This window comes from Haliaeetus leucocephalus, unplaced genomic scaffold, assembly GCF_000737465.1.
Source record: "Haliaeetus leucocephalus isolate CR32 unplaced genomic scaffold, Haliaeetus_leucocephalus-4.0 Scaffold151, whole genome shotgun sequence".
NCBI classification, from domain to species: domain Eukaryota; kingdom Metazoa; phylum Chordata; class Aves; order Accipitriformes; family Accipitridae; genus Haliaeetus; species Haliaeetus leucocephalus.
This window is the reverse complement of record NW_010972587.1, coordinates 6,143,510-6,158,806: the sequence shown is the minus strand read 5'-3', so window position 1 is coordinate 6,158,806 and position 15,297 is coordinate 6,143,510.

Genomic DNA, 15,297 nt, shown 5'->3' with positions numbered 1-15,297 from the left:
GGCCATAACTGTCCAAACAGGAAGGAATGACAGAGTAGTTCAATTACACTGAACATAAATTAAACACATTTGTCAGTGAGTTCTAATGGCAAGATACAGTGACTTTTATGCAGGTGAAGTCTCCTGAAGAAACAACTTCTCCTGTATATTGACTATAAGTTTGAAGAATATCCTTTATGTTAAAGATTCTTTCAAAAGACAATGTCACCTTGCATTTTTCCTACAATGGGCAATATAGTAAGACCCATCAGTTCTTCTAAAAATAATATCCATCTTTTGTTATCAAAAAAGTGGTTCTTTAAATATATTATGTAAACATTTTCCAAATTTAGTTCTTTGTGTACAAATTTAAACATATTTTATATGGCTGAATATGATTTTACAGACCATTAAAGATTTACACAGCCAGCATTACACTCCTGAAATCCACATTTTACTCATATTAAAAATGGTCATGTTAAACAGTATATTAAAAATGGTCATGCTGATGTATCTAACTTTATTGAAGTTATCTTATGGTATCAGAACTGTTTGTGCTAGTCTCTTTACAACCCAAAAGAAAAGTTCCTTCTGTCATCACCCCGTTACTTTTTAAAAGAGATCTGACAGGCTTAAACGTTCTGCTTATCTAACTCCTGATTGAGAACCAAACTTCTGCACTGCCAGATAACCACTTATCTTCAAGCACCGTAGTATTCTAAAAATTTAACAGGTTGCAGTTATTAATAATTGCATCTACTGAAGCTGCAGCCCACAGAATACACCATATTTTATTAGAACTGTGTCTTCTGGAAAGATACTTTCTCATTTGGGAACTGCTGTGTCTTTGTTGCGCTATGAGAGTGTACAGGTACTGCATACACCTACCTCCATATCCAAGGCTTCCTACCTAACTACATTGCTTTTGTGGCATGATTCTCCTGGTTACTCAAGAAGAGAGAGGGCGAGCACAAAAAATGGCAAGGTAGGAAAATGTTGCTCTTGAATTACTAAATACCGTAGGAGTTCACTGGAATTACTATTTTAAAATCCAGTTATGTTAAGCTCTGTGGTCCAATAATGTTAATGCTAAAGTATGGCTACTTCCTAGCTATTACTATTTTTAAACTGTCTAATTCTCAATTTCAAAGCATCAGATAGGATGTATTTGCTTTGGCCATTAATGGTGACTAACGCTAAAGCAAAGACATAACAGGTTTTAAATCATAAGACCTGAAATGATATTTAGGAACAGTAGAAAGTTCAGGTTTCACCCCTTTCAAAGGTCAAATGGGAACAAATAAAAAAAAAGGTAAGTCCCTGAACTTTTATTAAAGCAATAAGTTCTTGCCTTTGTATGGTGTCTTTTGTCTGAGCACTGTACAAACATTAATAACATTAGAAGTTCTGCAAGCCTTGGAGTCTCCATTTTAGAGATAGGAGAAAGTGAGGAATAGAAAAAGTTATGGTCTAAACTCTCAGCATTGCCACTTAGATCAATCTTAGAAAGTATTGCTTCATTTATGGTATTACAGAATAGCCATAATTCCCAATAAAATTACAGAAGAGTTAAATAATCCCATACTAATGGAGCCAGATCCAGAGCTCCTGAAGATGCATCCTTAAAATTTAAGTGTCTTGCTCACAGTCACACATAGGCAGCAGCAGTGGCACTAGAAAGCTCTATTTGAATTTTTACCTCAAGATTTACACATGGCAGTGATTCAGCAGATAGCAGCCAGTGGAATTGGCAATGTGCCCTTTGTATGTATAAAGACAAGATCGATTTACAGTTTGGGTTTAGTTTCCTTAGGGCAAAAATCAATCTTACCATGGCTTATTGTGAATGGCCAGTCTCTTTGAAGCCAGGTCAACTGAGGCTTACCTAGAGAGTGGGGAGGTCCATCAAGCTATATTTTGGCTTGCACTCTGTAAAATGTCAGTGCTTTAATTCTGCTCTTTAGCTGGTACACAGAGCTCCCTTACAAACATCTTTTAAATCTAGTTCACAGTTGCATTTTCTGTTGCTAGAAAAAAACCCATATGTCTGTACCACGTGACAGAACATTTTAGGTACACTTCAGCTACACCAGAGCATGTATGTAAAGCAGTATGAACATAAGAAACACTCAGTGCATCAGACCAGTGGTCCCTCTAGCCCTCTATTCTTTCTGGCACTGGGAAAACTTATTTAGGAAGAGCATGCAACCCTGGCCATTTCTCTTGGTTGTCTCCCAGCATTCACAATCACTGGATAGATGTTGCTAGAGGATACATCCATGACTATCCCCCTTTAGTATCTGTTTATGGACTTTTGACCATAAATTTATTGAATCCCTTCACGAACCTGATGATGCTATATGCTTCTACTGATTTTCTGCTAGTTTCACTGAATACCATCTAGTTCTTGTACTGCAGGATGTGTTGAATGGTAGTCTGCATTCATCTTACTCAGCAGCACCCACATGTTTTCACCATAAAACCCTTCAGTTTTTTCCTCTCCAAACTCAGAAGTTATAGCCTTTTTCATCTCTTTATGTAGGCACCTGCTCCATCTCTTTAATCATTTTAGTCGCCCTTCTCTAGATCTGCTGTAGCTTCTTACCAGCTCAATAAACATGCATTGCCAGGCTAAACTGAGCAGCTCAGCTTGTGCTGGGTTGGGCATCCCTGCCCTGTTTTTTGTGTGTGGTGTAGTCCTGCCACAGAAACATGATTTTACATCCACTGACTGCAACAGTAAGACTGCCCTACATTCCCATCCATTGTGATCAAAATAGGTACAGTAGCTCCCATTGTATGCAAAAAAAAGTTTTTTTCCTTTTAACCGAAAGAATAGGAATAGAACAAGAAGCTATTTCGTTATGTTTTAAAATGGACTTGGAGATGCTGGCAATCTCCAGAAAAGCTTCTTTTTACCTCCTTTTGTGCCAAACTTCACAAAACTACTGCTTGGCCATGCATTGGCCCCACACTAAACAGCTTGTGCATTGTCATTGCCTGGATTAAATCAAGTTTTAAAATATAATTTCCAAATAAAATCCAAATTCTCAAGCTGTCTTTCATATGTAAAAATTACAAGGTCCTTTTAATTTTTCAGTGTTCCTTAAAAACTGATGCCTCTAAAAATATAAGCAATTTCCATGTCCTACAAGTAAGAAGAGACACAGCAGTTTTATTAAACAAAATTATTAATCTAAAGGGTTCAGAGGAGAGAAATGAGCTGATGATTGACTCATTTGACTAAACAGGTGCTGCAACTCCATTCTGGGGCGACTATATTAGTGACCAGGTTCTGTTACAGCTTTTACAGCTGTTAGCCAAGTGGTAGGGATATTATCTTGGCATTCATAAGTCACATATTCTTCCCCTCCTCTGCCACCGACTCCTGTGTGACTATGAGCATGCTACTCCGGTCACAGATTTTTTTCTAGCAGAATTCCATAGGAATATAGCCCTTAAATAAATTTTTTCAAGCTTATCCCTATTTTCCCTAAGTCTACAATCTGTGCCTAAAATGGAAGCATAGTATTACTATGTGTATCACCCCAAAGCATGGAAGACCCACTCAATTTCAGAGGTAAAAAATTTAGAGACCTTTCTGTTCAACCAGTAGTAGGGCGTCTTCAGCGAGTTGTCTGACCCATTTTGGAATGTATTTGGGCTGTCATGTAACCTAGGCTCCCGGTTTGCTGCTGGGTCCCAATCATCCACATTGCTGAGGAAGGGATCCTCCGGCCTCCTGGGATCTCCTTGGAGTGAATCCACGAGACGAAGGCTGAGTGTGGCTCCGACAGCTTGTTACTGGCCTTATTCCTCAAAGGCAGCAGGGATGACGTTCTGCCAGGTGTGGCACCTTCACCCTCCAGAGATCGGCAAACTACCCCAAACCTTGCCCTGTCAAGTACTGTCCTTCCCTCCACCTCATGGCAGGCCTCAGAGCGCGCAACGTGTACTCCCACTGTCGGTCTATAAATACTCCGCTCTGTGGGCCACTTCTTTTCAGACACTTCGAAGTGAAAGACACAAATATATATAGCTACAGACATATGCCTTGGGATTGCAGTCAGGGTACTGGAGGAGGCCTGGGCCAAGCTGCCTGCAGTGCGGGAGCAAGCGGCCGACTCTCGAGGAGGCTCCTCAGAGGCACAGGGACATAAATCGCTCCTGGCTTTTCCCAGACGGCCCGTTTACAGCAGATGACTCCCTCAGCCCCTCCGCACCTTCCTTGGGCATATTCGGGTGCTTTGTGTAGGAGATTTAGGAGCACTCTAAAATGACACGTAGGCCGAAGTGCCAGAGGTACATGCGTTACTGAAGCACTGGCTTTAATGTCATGCATCTATTTACCTAAGTCCTTTTCCCCAGAGCTGTTGTTCACTAGAGTGTAATAATTTTGATCTCTTCATACTGTCACTGCTTCTTGGTGAAGCTTGAAAATATCACAAGGCTAAATGAGATCTTAGTTTACCTTAAAATAGACTCAAGCAGTTCAAAGACAAATGTAGTTTAGGTATGGAGCAGAAAAAGGTCTCTCTGGAAAAAATAATTGGATCTCTGCCAAAGCTACTGCAAAGTTTGCCATTTCTCCATTAGTTCAATATTCACGTGCTAGACTGAAAATGACTCTTGCTCTTCCTCACAAGGACTACTTAAAAATGGAAATGACTCTAAATTGCCGGGCAATAATTTCTCTCAGGGGGTCTGCTACTTTTTAATCCTACTTCTCTCTGTTCTCCTATTTACACCATCCTTCAAATGTTGTATTTGCTTAAGGCTGTTTATCCTCCATCATGAAATTTCTGTGCACTGTCTGCCGGACAAAAATATTCAAAAGTAGGTGAATGCAGAAACTGAAAGGGATGCCTGTCTTAGCTGGCACATGTGATGGCTACGGCATTTATACCAGGTCAGGTAAATTGACCTTATGTGGGACTCCTACCACAGAATAAGAACAATATAGATTTCTCATAACCAGGATAAATAGCTGATTATTCCTCAGCTCACAGGCAATATTTTACCCTTAACACCTGTTCTGAGTGAAATAGGGTCCTACTGAAGTAGTGAACTTTTAACAACCACATAAGTCATGGAGAAAAAAGCCTCTCTGCCCAGCACTGAAAGAGACTGGAGACCCAAACGCAGGTGGAGAGAGCCTGCGGAACGTGATACACTGAGATTTTTCCTCTTGAAACCTTCAAGAACTGTCCTCCGTACAGGCAAGCAGGTAAACCCCTTCATCTATGTAACTTCAACAGTCTCACTTCCATTTTGGTCTCCTAATGAATTATCTACCTTTACACATACATGCAACGCAAGTGAGCCAAATCCTGTTGAAATTTGCACATCTTCGGGACTTGATACAACAGTGCAAAACTTCAGTAGTTCCTTAAGTATTATGACTGACATGAAAATATCTCTAACAGCTATATACTGGAGTACTAAAATTGTTAAGAGGAGGAAGGGCAAATTCTTAGTTTTTAGTTACTAGAAAACTTCCAAAAGGGATGATGACATTTTCTGTGAGAGAAGAAGGACCAGATCATCCTTTCCACCACCCCGTGGGGAAAATGACAAAGTGCCATATTGGTGAGCCATTCATTCTGTACTGAACCACGATTTATTTTGCCACACATCCTGCAGTGCTTTAAATCCACAACCTAGAAAGGACGGAGCCCAGCAGAAGCATGTCCTTCAAACTACTGCATCCCTCTGCATCCTTGAAGGATTTTGTTTCACCTTGATCCACTGAAGTCTGGAGAGTTCCTATGACTTGATGCTGAGGGGTATAAACCAAGAAGAGGAAAAGAGCACCAAATTTATGTGGAGCTGTGTGACATAAATCAATGCTTCAGTGCTTTTTGGAGACACTAGTCTATAATATAGAGAGCTGCTATAGCCAAGAATGCTTTAGTTTTCAGTAGCCTATGAAAAAAAAGAAGGAGGAGAGGAAGTTTTGTTTCTGGTTTTTGTTTATTTGCTTTAGGTCAGCATGATGATGCATTGTTTCTCAGGGAGGAAAAAAGAAGTTGTAAATTCATATGCAGAGCCAGGCTGGGGTGGTCTGTTTTACATTCTTCACAGGGACAGTGCTAGACTTATTTCCTTTCGTTTCTATTTCATAAATATATGATGATTTAAAAACTGTATCATGAAAACATTAATAAGGATTATGTGTAGGATAAAAAGGAGTGACAAGAAGTAAAGCTCACTGTATAGAAAGTGCTGAGTCTTAGGAATACCTAGGTCTATATTTCTTTTCTGCTGTCACAGGTAACTACTTGGCACTGGTCTCCCCTGAGGGTTTAGTAGGACTGGCCTCATTCTTTACTTAGAAACTATGGTTAGATGAACAGCAGGTAAAGACAGTCTGTCAATTTGCAATTAATGACATTAAAAAAAGGCTGAGTCAGACATAAAAGTTGTGTTTAGCCTTGAATTTTTATAAAATTGGTTCAGATAGTCTGACCTAAGCATTGCTATTAGCACAGCTGAATTCATGGAGCATGTATTCAAAGCAGGCTTTGATATCGTAACTAAATTAAAATTGATTTTGTAATGGGAATATCTTGTATTTCTTCCTTAGTTAAAAATCTCACTTCAAGCTAAGTGGCTTGGGCCTGACAAGTCAAGGAAATCAAAGCATTTATATGTGATGGCAGGCAAGATCATAATGAAGAACTATATGGACACAAGAGTATTGATAACAATTAAAAAAAATGTATTACACACCACATACTGTTCTTTCCTTTGCAGTTGTGCCATTGCTAGGCAACTGAAAATGGATGAATAATAGATTTCAGATGTATATCTATACACTTACATTAGGCTTCATTTGGAGGATCATGAAAGGGATTTGTGAAAAACAATCATTTTATTTCTGACCAGGGTCCAATATGTCCTTACTGCCAATAAGGACGAGAAAATAGATTATTTCCAACATGAACAACTTTTGTTAATAAACACCACAGTGTACATGGACTTTTTAAAAAATGCAGCCTTCTGTTTAGTAACGGAGTGTTTTCTCAAATTTTAATGCTGTAATTTTTTAGTCCCCATATTGTGACATTGTACAAGCTATGCATCCTATAGCCAATGAAATCATCAATGGTGAGTGATCAGCATTTACATTTAAAAATATTCATAAAATTTCCTTCAATAGGGATTGTATGTAGCTCTAACAGGTGGTAACTCTTTGTACTTGAGTAAGTAACCTAATGACTTCTCTGTCATTTAAAATCCAGTTATTCAACTCCTACTGTATTTTGTACATGCTTCAGCAAACATTTAATTTCTTATTTCTAACTATGTTGCAACAATAAGGAAAGAGAGACTGCTACAGGAACATTAGAAGTAGCTGATAATTCACACTTTCTCTATGGCCTGCTACTCCTTAAAAAGGGGGGGGGGAAATGGAAAAAAATTCCAGTCCCCTGATAATTAGTACCCTTTGTCAAAGCTTCAGTTACAGTTTGATGAAAAAATATTCCTAAATGTCAAGAACCATGCAGTCTGATAAATATGGATGACATTTAAAAAGCAGAGGAGGCAGTTTCTACAAAAGCAGAAGAGGCAAAAAGAAATGTAATATGTATTTATGGAGAGAAATAGTTTTTCCACCATGTATCCTCCTCCTATGTTGACTGTTTTGTACTCTTGGTTCTGTTTTTCATGATGACTGTTACCCCTTTGTCTTATATCAAATGCCTCATCTGCATTTTGTAGTGTTTCTTCGGTGGAAAACAGTACATTTGAATGGCCCAGGCCTTTCCACTTGTAATCACTCAGTATAATTGATTGAGAAGATACAAGTCAGAGAACCCTCCAAATATTTTAATTCTTCAGCGTCACTTAAATTTAGCAAAAAATGACACCCTGAGAAAATGAAATGGCACGTACTCATAAATTGCTAACTGTGTGATACAGATCAATCGCAGCCCTCGGTGATTACTCTTTAAACAAGTCTGTCTCACAAGCAGATTCAAAGGAATTGACTTGCTGAATGTTAACAAACAGAAGGGGAAGATCTTTCGATTCTAACAACTTTGAAAACTGTCTTCTTGGAAAGATTGAAAGACAAGTCTTTTTTAGCAGGCTGAAGCAGAAAGCTAGGTTCTCCATATTGCCCATGCTGGGTGCACCAGTACCTCCTACTACGGTCTTTGTCGGAACAACACTCCCTAAGAAAGCTGCAACCGAATGGAAGATTATCATGTACTAAACAGCTAATTGAAAAGTAGTGTGCAATGAGAAAGAAAGAAGTGAATGAGCTTTTCAATGATAGGGTTAGAAGCGTGTGTCAGTGTGCCTGCACTGGCAGTACAAGGGACAGGGGATGTAATGAATTCACAACCTTCATTTCCTGATTTGTCATCCTGCCAGAGCTGAGAGCGTCGAGAATGTAAATGCAGTCGAAGAATAAGTCCATATCTTACACAGCCGGCACTGACAGGGTCCAGGTGCCACGACCACCACTCTGACTCTTACTCTACCTGCTCTGACTTATTTTTCAAGAGATGGTAGTAGAAACAGCCAGGTCCCATCCATACTGCAGGCAGTAGTGTAACGGGACGACACTGGCTAGTGAGCGCCTGTCGTGGTAGCCCTTACTCCCCGAGGTACCCGGCTCTCTGGGAGCTGCTCAGCCAAGGCTACTTTTATCAAACTTGACTAGCTATGAACAAAAACCAGCCTACCATATTACAAATACATAATGGGAATTTTTATTTCTGGACCAATTTTAGATTGTCCAAAACTATGTTTGACCTACTTATGAGTGTAACATATGTGCCTTTCCTATTTAACTGGGAATGTAAAATAAATATCTCCCAAATTATTGTGTTAACAGACCTTGACCCTATTATAAAGAGGTGTTGAGATATCTTTGAGATGAAAGCAGCAATATATAGCAAATTTAGCTCAGATAACAAAACACAGTTCTGTTTTCATATATGATGCAGCTGCCACTTTACTTTATAACCTGAAAGCTGTTGGACACCTCATTAAAATTGCTGTCCTTTAACCATCTCTAAGGCCTCCATCAGTATGATGCATTCTCTCAGGTATGTCTCCCAACACTAACTACTTGGACTCCACAGTACTTTGCACTGCTGAACTACTACGGTACCAATTCTACAGTAACAAGGACTGAGAGACCTGCACAAAAATTATATGGGAGATCTGTTAAGTGAGTGCCTGTATCCCATCCTCAAACCCATGAACAGCACAATCCACTTGGTGCCAATATGCAGTTCACAGGGTTTCCCCTTTCCTCAGCTTTCTGAGGCAAACAGATGCTTTTCAGATTATTGCAAGACTGTATTTGTCCCCAGACTTCCCCACTGGTGCATGCTGAAGGGAAAGAAGAGCTGCTGTCACAGCACTGGACTGGGAGGGATACAGTCTGGCCTCAGATAGAGGGATGACGCCTTATCAGAAAATATCCCTTAAAAGAGGGATCAACATATCAGCACTGAAAAAGTGCACAAAATCCTGTGAAATAAAAAATATGCATACGTACGTATATTTCTCTAACTGATAAATGAGGAGAAAGATGCAGGAAGAGAAAAAATATTGGCAGTATTGAGTTTGTGGGAAGACACAAATCTTCAAGCCCCCTCAGAAGGCACGTATCCAATCTTGGCGTCGTGTTTCTGAGGAAACACAGCTGTTCTGCCAGCGATCAGCTAGTGTGCAGAGGTGTGACGTTTTGTTACAGTATATGCAGTTTTGTCACCTGCACAATGAGAAGGTCCCAAAATAAGGACACAAGCCACCAGTTTCAGCTGCGCTCCCAATTACTATTCCATCCTGTTTCTGGTGAAATCAGGGAGAGCTTTCCCACTGGTTTTGGGGGGACCAGAATTAGACCTCTTGTGACCAAAAGTCCTGCAGTTAAATAATAATACATCTATATATTCAGGTCATTTTGTTTTCAGGCTCATTCACAGTATGGCTAAGCTAAATGTCCTGCAGCACAGACAAAATACTTTTAGGTTATCTATTAAAAGAATCAGTGACATATCTGCACTCATACACAGCTGCAGCAACTGTCCAGAAGCCATGCGATTTGCTATATAGTGTATTTTAAGTCATAACCTTGCTTATGAAAATATGCTCTGCCCTTGTGGAGTCTGTTGTGTTGGTTGTGAGCTTTTGGTTTTTGTTGTTGATTTCTCAGGTGAGCTTTCCATCTTGCACTGGGCTGTTTGATATGCACAGCACAGCAGTACCTTTAACTGGAATGGTAGTTATACAGAGGGAAACATGGTGGTATCATCTCCCCTCCTTCTGGGAGTGCTTTGCAAAAATTGCTTTTCATGTAAAAAAAATCAATGTATCTTCTTAAGGGTGTTGGAATTCAAGTAGCAAAAGACTAGACAGAAGGTTATTTAAAATGTAATCCCTTTGTTTAAATATTCACATCCCTTAAAAAGAAAAATTTATAAAAGTAATGCATGTTTAAAAATTAATAAAATATAACTTTTTCAGATGCAGTAGGTACTTTTTCATAAAACCATGTATTTGAAAATGAAAGCTGTCTGATATTTTTTTGTAGCATTGTCATCTTTTTCTAAGGCAAATGTAAGAATATCTTTGTCTTCAGGAATAGCACTTCAGCATGAACTTTGAATCCCAACCCCCAGCCATCAGCTTCTTCCTAGATTAGCTGAGTGCATTGGGTCTATTTAACCATTAGCTTTTATTGAAGGATAGATGAATATCAGTCCCTGAAGAATAGTGAATTAGCTACTGCCTTGTAGCAAAGCATTTTCTCTTTTCATTCTACAATAGGTCTGCTATAAGCACAGCTTTTCATAATACAACTAGCAAGTAAAGTGGCAGGTCTGGAGAAGAAAATGGAAATCTTTTGGAAAAAAAGAGTCTGATGTGCAAGGGCTCTTGCTTTCATTTTAGTAACCTTAGAATAAGGTGATCTTTCCCGAATAGACTTTTGTGATAAAAGGATTTGACTGATGCTTAGCTGGTCCAAAAATATTCTAGTAAGTATTAAACAACATATGTTTAATAGCATATAGAAAAGTGATAGCATCTCTTAGGAAAAAAAAAAAAGACTCCAAAATCATTGAAATGAGGGATGTGAAATATGAAATATGGCCACATGAACCTTGAAACAAAGAACATGAAAAACTTGATAAAGAATATTTATGGTAAATGAAATTATGAATTTCTGTTGCTGCATCTATGTTTATCCCGCTTATTTTCCCTTATTCTTTCCGTCCATATGAGGCCAACTGAAATTACATCAGTTTAAGAAAAAAGATGAGTCAGAATTACTGGCTTTATTCCTTTATTTGAAAATATCTGTGTTTACTTTGAAAGAAAAAATATTAAGGCCATATTCTATTCTGTGTTACCTCTCAGCTAAAGCTCACACAGATCTTGGATTTCTTTCCTTTAAATTTGAAAGGATATTCTTGCTAAGCCAGCATAAATAAATCTCCATGTTTTCTTCAACAGAGAACAGAAAGAGGGAGGAAAGGAGCTACAGATGCTCATGCCTCAGTCCCTGATAACCACAGTACTAAAAACCTTAAAGGCAGACAGCAGATGCTGTAGAGGTAGAAAAAACAGCTCTCTGGCCACTAAAAATTTTTTCCTCACCTTTTAAGCATCATGGCCTTTCAAATTTAGTCACTTTGTATTTTGGTGGCAGTAGGCAGCAGAAAGAGGAAAAAACCACAGGATTGGTAACTTGCATTTGAAGCAGAGAAACATGAAACAGCCTCAGGAATAGAGTGGAGTGCATTTTCTCAGGCTCCAGCACTGATCAAGACAAGTGACTGGATCCCAGCAATGGAAAAAAGGGGTTTAGAGGAAAGGTGTAGGAAAGGAGAAGACTGATGACCTGGGTTTGTTTCTCCAGCAACTTGTCTTCACAAGTGACAAACTATAATTTTTCACAACAAAAGTTACCAATGTACCAGCTTTTTAAAAATCACCATGCAGATCTGAAAGACAAGAGGAGAACGATGTTTCAGGTGACCTGTGAAGTGCCCAGGGATGCTGGACAGGCTCTCATCTAATATGAGAACTCCTTGTAGTCCTATATGAAATGCTAATTTCTGTCTCATTTTCTTTGCACATTCACACCACTGGCCAGCACCTTTGCTGGTCACTCCATCCTTTCCTTCTTGATGAAAATACTGAAAGTAAAAATCCCTCAAAGAAACAAGACAAATTTACAGATCCATGCTGGGAAGGAGGTATTCTCTCCCTGAAGGTGAAGGGAGAGTTCCTGTGGCATCCCAAGAGCTTGGTCATTTTCTGCAATCAACCTAAGCTCAAAGGCCTAGTTTTAATCCACTTAGTCTTCGTGACCTGGGAATCTAAGCCCAATCTAAGAGCCCATTTGCCTTTTGGAAATATCTCACTTTCTGTTTCTAGCTAGGGACTCGGGAAACCAGAGGCTGCTGATCTAGTACCATAGGGTGGTTCCTAATAACAGCCCATCTTCCACTGTGTGGGTTGTAAGACACTCAGTTCAAATGGGCAGGATCTGTCAATAGAGTAGAAATAAAAACTCAGGCTCACAAATATTCTATTTGTCCCAACTTCTCTGTAATCTTACCCTTTCCTTTTGTGCTGTGGATATAAAACCAAAATAAAATGGCCAAACCCACTTCTCGTTTACTGCACAAAAGTGAAAGTAACAATAATGAAAAGGTTGCTTCTGTTCTGTTCAGCAGTTTAGTGAAATACAGTTAACTTAGTGTTTGCAGTTTCTTCCTTAGCTTTAGCTAAATCCATAGTTGAGGAAGTACAAAGTGCATCTTGCATGGTAAATATTGGACTATGATTAGGCAAAACCTGCATGTGTTGAGGAGGAAAACCACACCATAATAATATTTCAAGTGGCAGAACAGAGAAATTTGAGTGTCCACTTTTGAAGACATTTATTTACATATCTCTCAGAGTGTTAAACTACATATGGAGCAACAGAACAGCATGTTAGTGAGAGAGATGGAGACAAAAAGGAGTAATTATGTCCTGAGATGCTCTTTTTATCTAGCAAGCAGTCTAGTCCTGCTCAGAAGCTGCGCCAGCTCACCCCGTACACCTGGCTTCTCACCTTACAGAGCATGGCAGCTCTCAGCCTGATCCTGAACTGGACCTCTGAAGGAAACCATGTGGGGAGGTAGAAAAATATCTCAGGTTCAGAATGTGCTCAGGCCTGTGTTTAACTGATAGTGTAGAAATCTCTGTTGCACCATCCACTGAGTCTAACCCATGCCATGCATCAGAAGCACAAAAGCTTTCTAAGGTCGAAAGACAAGCCTGAGAGATTAAGCAGTATATCAATATATCAGCCTAGGCCTTTCTCTGAACTAGTGTTTAGGACTGGCCTGCTTTCCAGGTGAATGAAATTTGAGTTACACCTATCTACAGTACCAGACTGAAGGGTAACCATTAAAAATACAAGGATAAACAGAATATTACTGGCCAAGGAATGAATATTACTGTGTGGGAATGAGGCATCATTGATCAAAAAGAGTTCAATGCCTTCCAGAATTTGCTTGTGTTACCTTGTAACTGATTAAAACCCAGACAGTGAATGAAGCACACCTTCTTTGGACACCAACACTGTGATTTTTGGACATTTCTGAGTGCCAAAAAGTTGTAGTAGAGCCTTAGCTCCACAAAGGCTCCAAGGGCTACTTATTTCATCCTCAGGGACAACCAGAGAGTTACTAAGCCATGAGATCTGAACATATCCAAAATAGAAAGTTTCATTTCATAGAATCATAGAATGATAGAATGGTTTGGCTTGGAAGGGACCTTAAAAATTATCTAGTTCGCCTCCCTGCCACGGGCAGGGATACGTTCCTCTAGACCAGGTTGCTCAAAGCCCCATCCAGCCTGGCCTTGAACACTTCCACTTTCAAACTATGACACTGAAAGATAAGAACGTACAGCAGTAGCGTCAATAATAAACAACAGTTTTATTTTTTAAACTCTAGAAACTTCACTCCCTTACACACATAAACATGTTTAGCTTGGGAAAAAATGCAAAGACATAGAAATATTTACTTCAGATGACTGATGTAAAGGCTGCTAGCCTCAGAGAAGTAAGACAGTACATTTTCCCATTCCTTCTCTTGGTTGTGGCAGCCACGGGACCCAGCAGCTAAGTAGTGACAGAAACATTCCTGGTGACATCTGGCTCCTTGGTAGGTTCCTCTGGCAGCTCTGGAGTCACCTCTAGGCTTGTCACATTGTTGGTTTCTTGATGGGCTGCCTACAGCTCCAGATTACTTGATAAAAATCATTATAAAACATCGGAGGCACGTGGAATTTATTGGAGTTGTATCATAATCCCTTTGTCCAATATAGCTAACATCTCTAAGATTGACTACAGGTTGGAAAACTGTTTGGGCACAGTATGTCCCAAATTTGTGGTGAAATATGGGCAGATTTTTATAAGCACATTTCGGCCGTGTGTGCCACTTACCTCATCCATAAATTGCTCTGAAGCCAGTATTTTTGTCTGAGAGCTCTGCTGCACAAAATAGAGTCCACACAACATAATGGAAAAGCTTAAAGGGACTAGATTGCAGAGCGGCTAGAACAATCAAGTGCCTGTGAAAGAACTAGCTACTATATTCATCTTCGAACTTCAAAAGGCACTGGGTTAATCAAAAAGGTAGGCACTATGGTACTACCATAAGTGACTTTTAGTGTTACCTCTATTGTGTTCTTTGGTGGACACAATTTGTGACTTTCCCATCTATTTAGATAAAAACACGTATTATTTGCTCATGCAGGAGCTACAGGCCAGCTTTATCATCTTTTGCCTGAATTTTCATCCTCCTTTGCAAGCTTTGATGAGTTTCATTCACCCCAGGGACTCAGGGGGTAAGAGAGTGGCCTTCTTGCAGCACTTTCTGGCTGTTTGTATGCCTGAGATTCCCTTCAAGCAATTGCAAACTACTGCTTCAGCTTCCTTGGTGTTTTCTAGGTCGGTGGTTCAGAATCCTTGATCCTAGCCTTAGGACTGCAAAGATTAAACCTCTCTAGCTTAGAAGGAGCCAGGTAGGGATATTGGCCAGTTAACAGTGCCTCCCTCGCTAAGGAGCTTAATCTTTTAATTCTTTTTTTCCTTTTTCATTTTCTTCTTACTCTTCTCCCTAAAAAAAATCCTCATTTAATTATCCCTATGCCATCAGGCAAGATACCATCACACTGATAAACTCAATGTTTGGCATAATATAATGAAGCCCCTGAAGCCAGTGATTTGGAACAGGAACACCAACGTGGTCTGTGCTGCACTCCTTGCTGCACCTTTGGCAGGTGCTA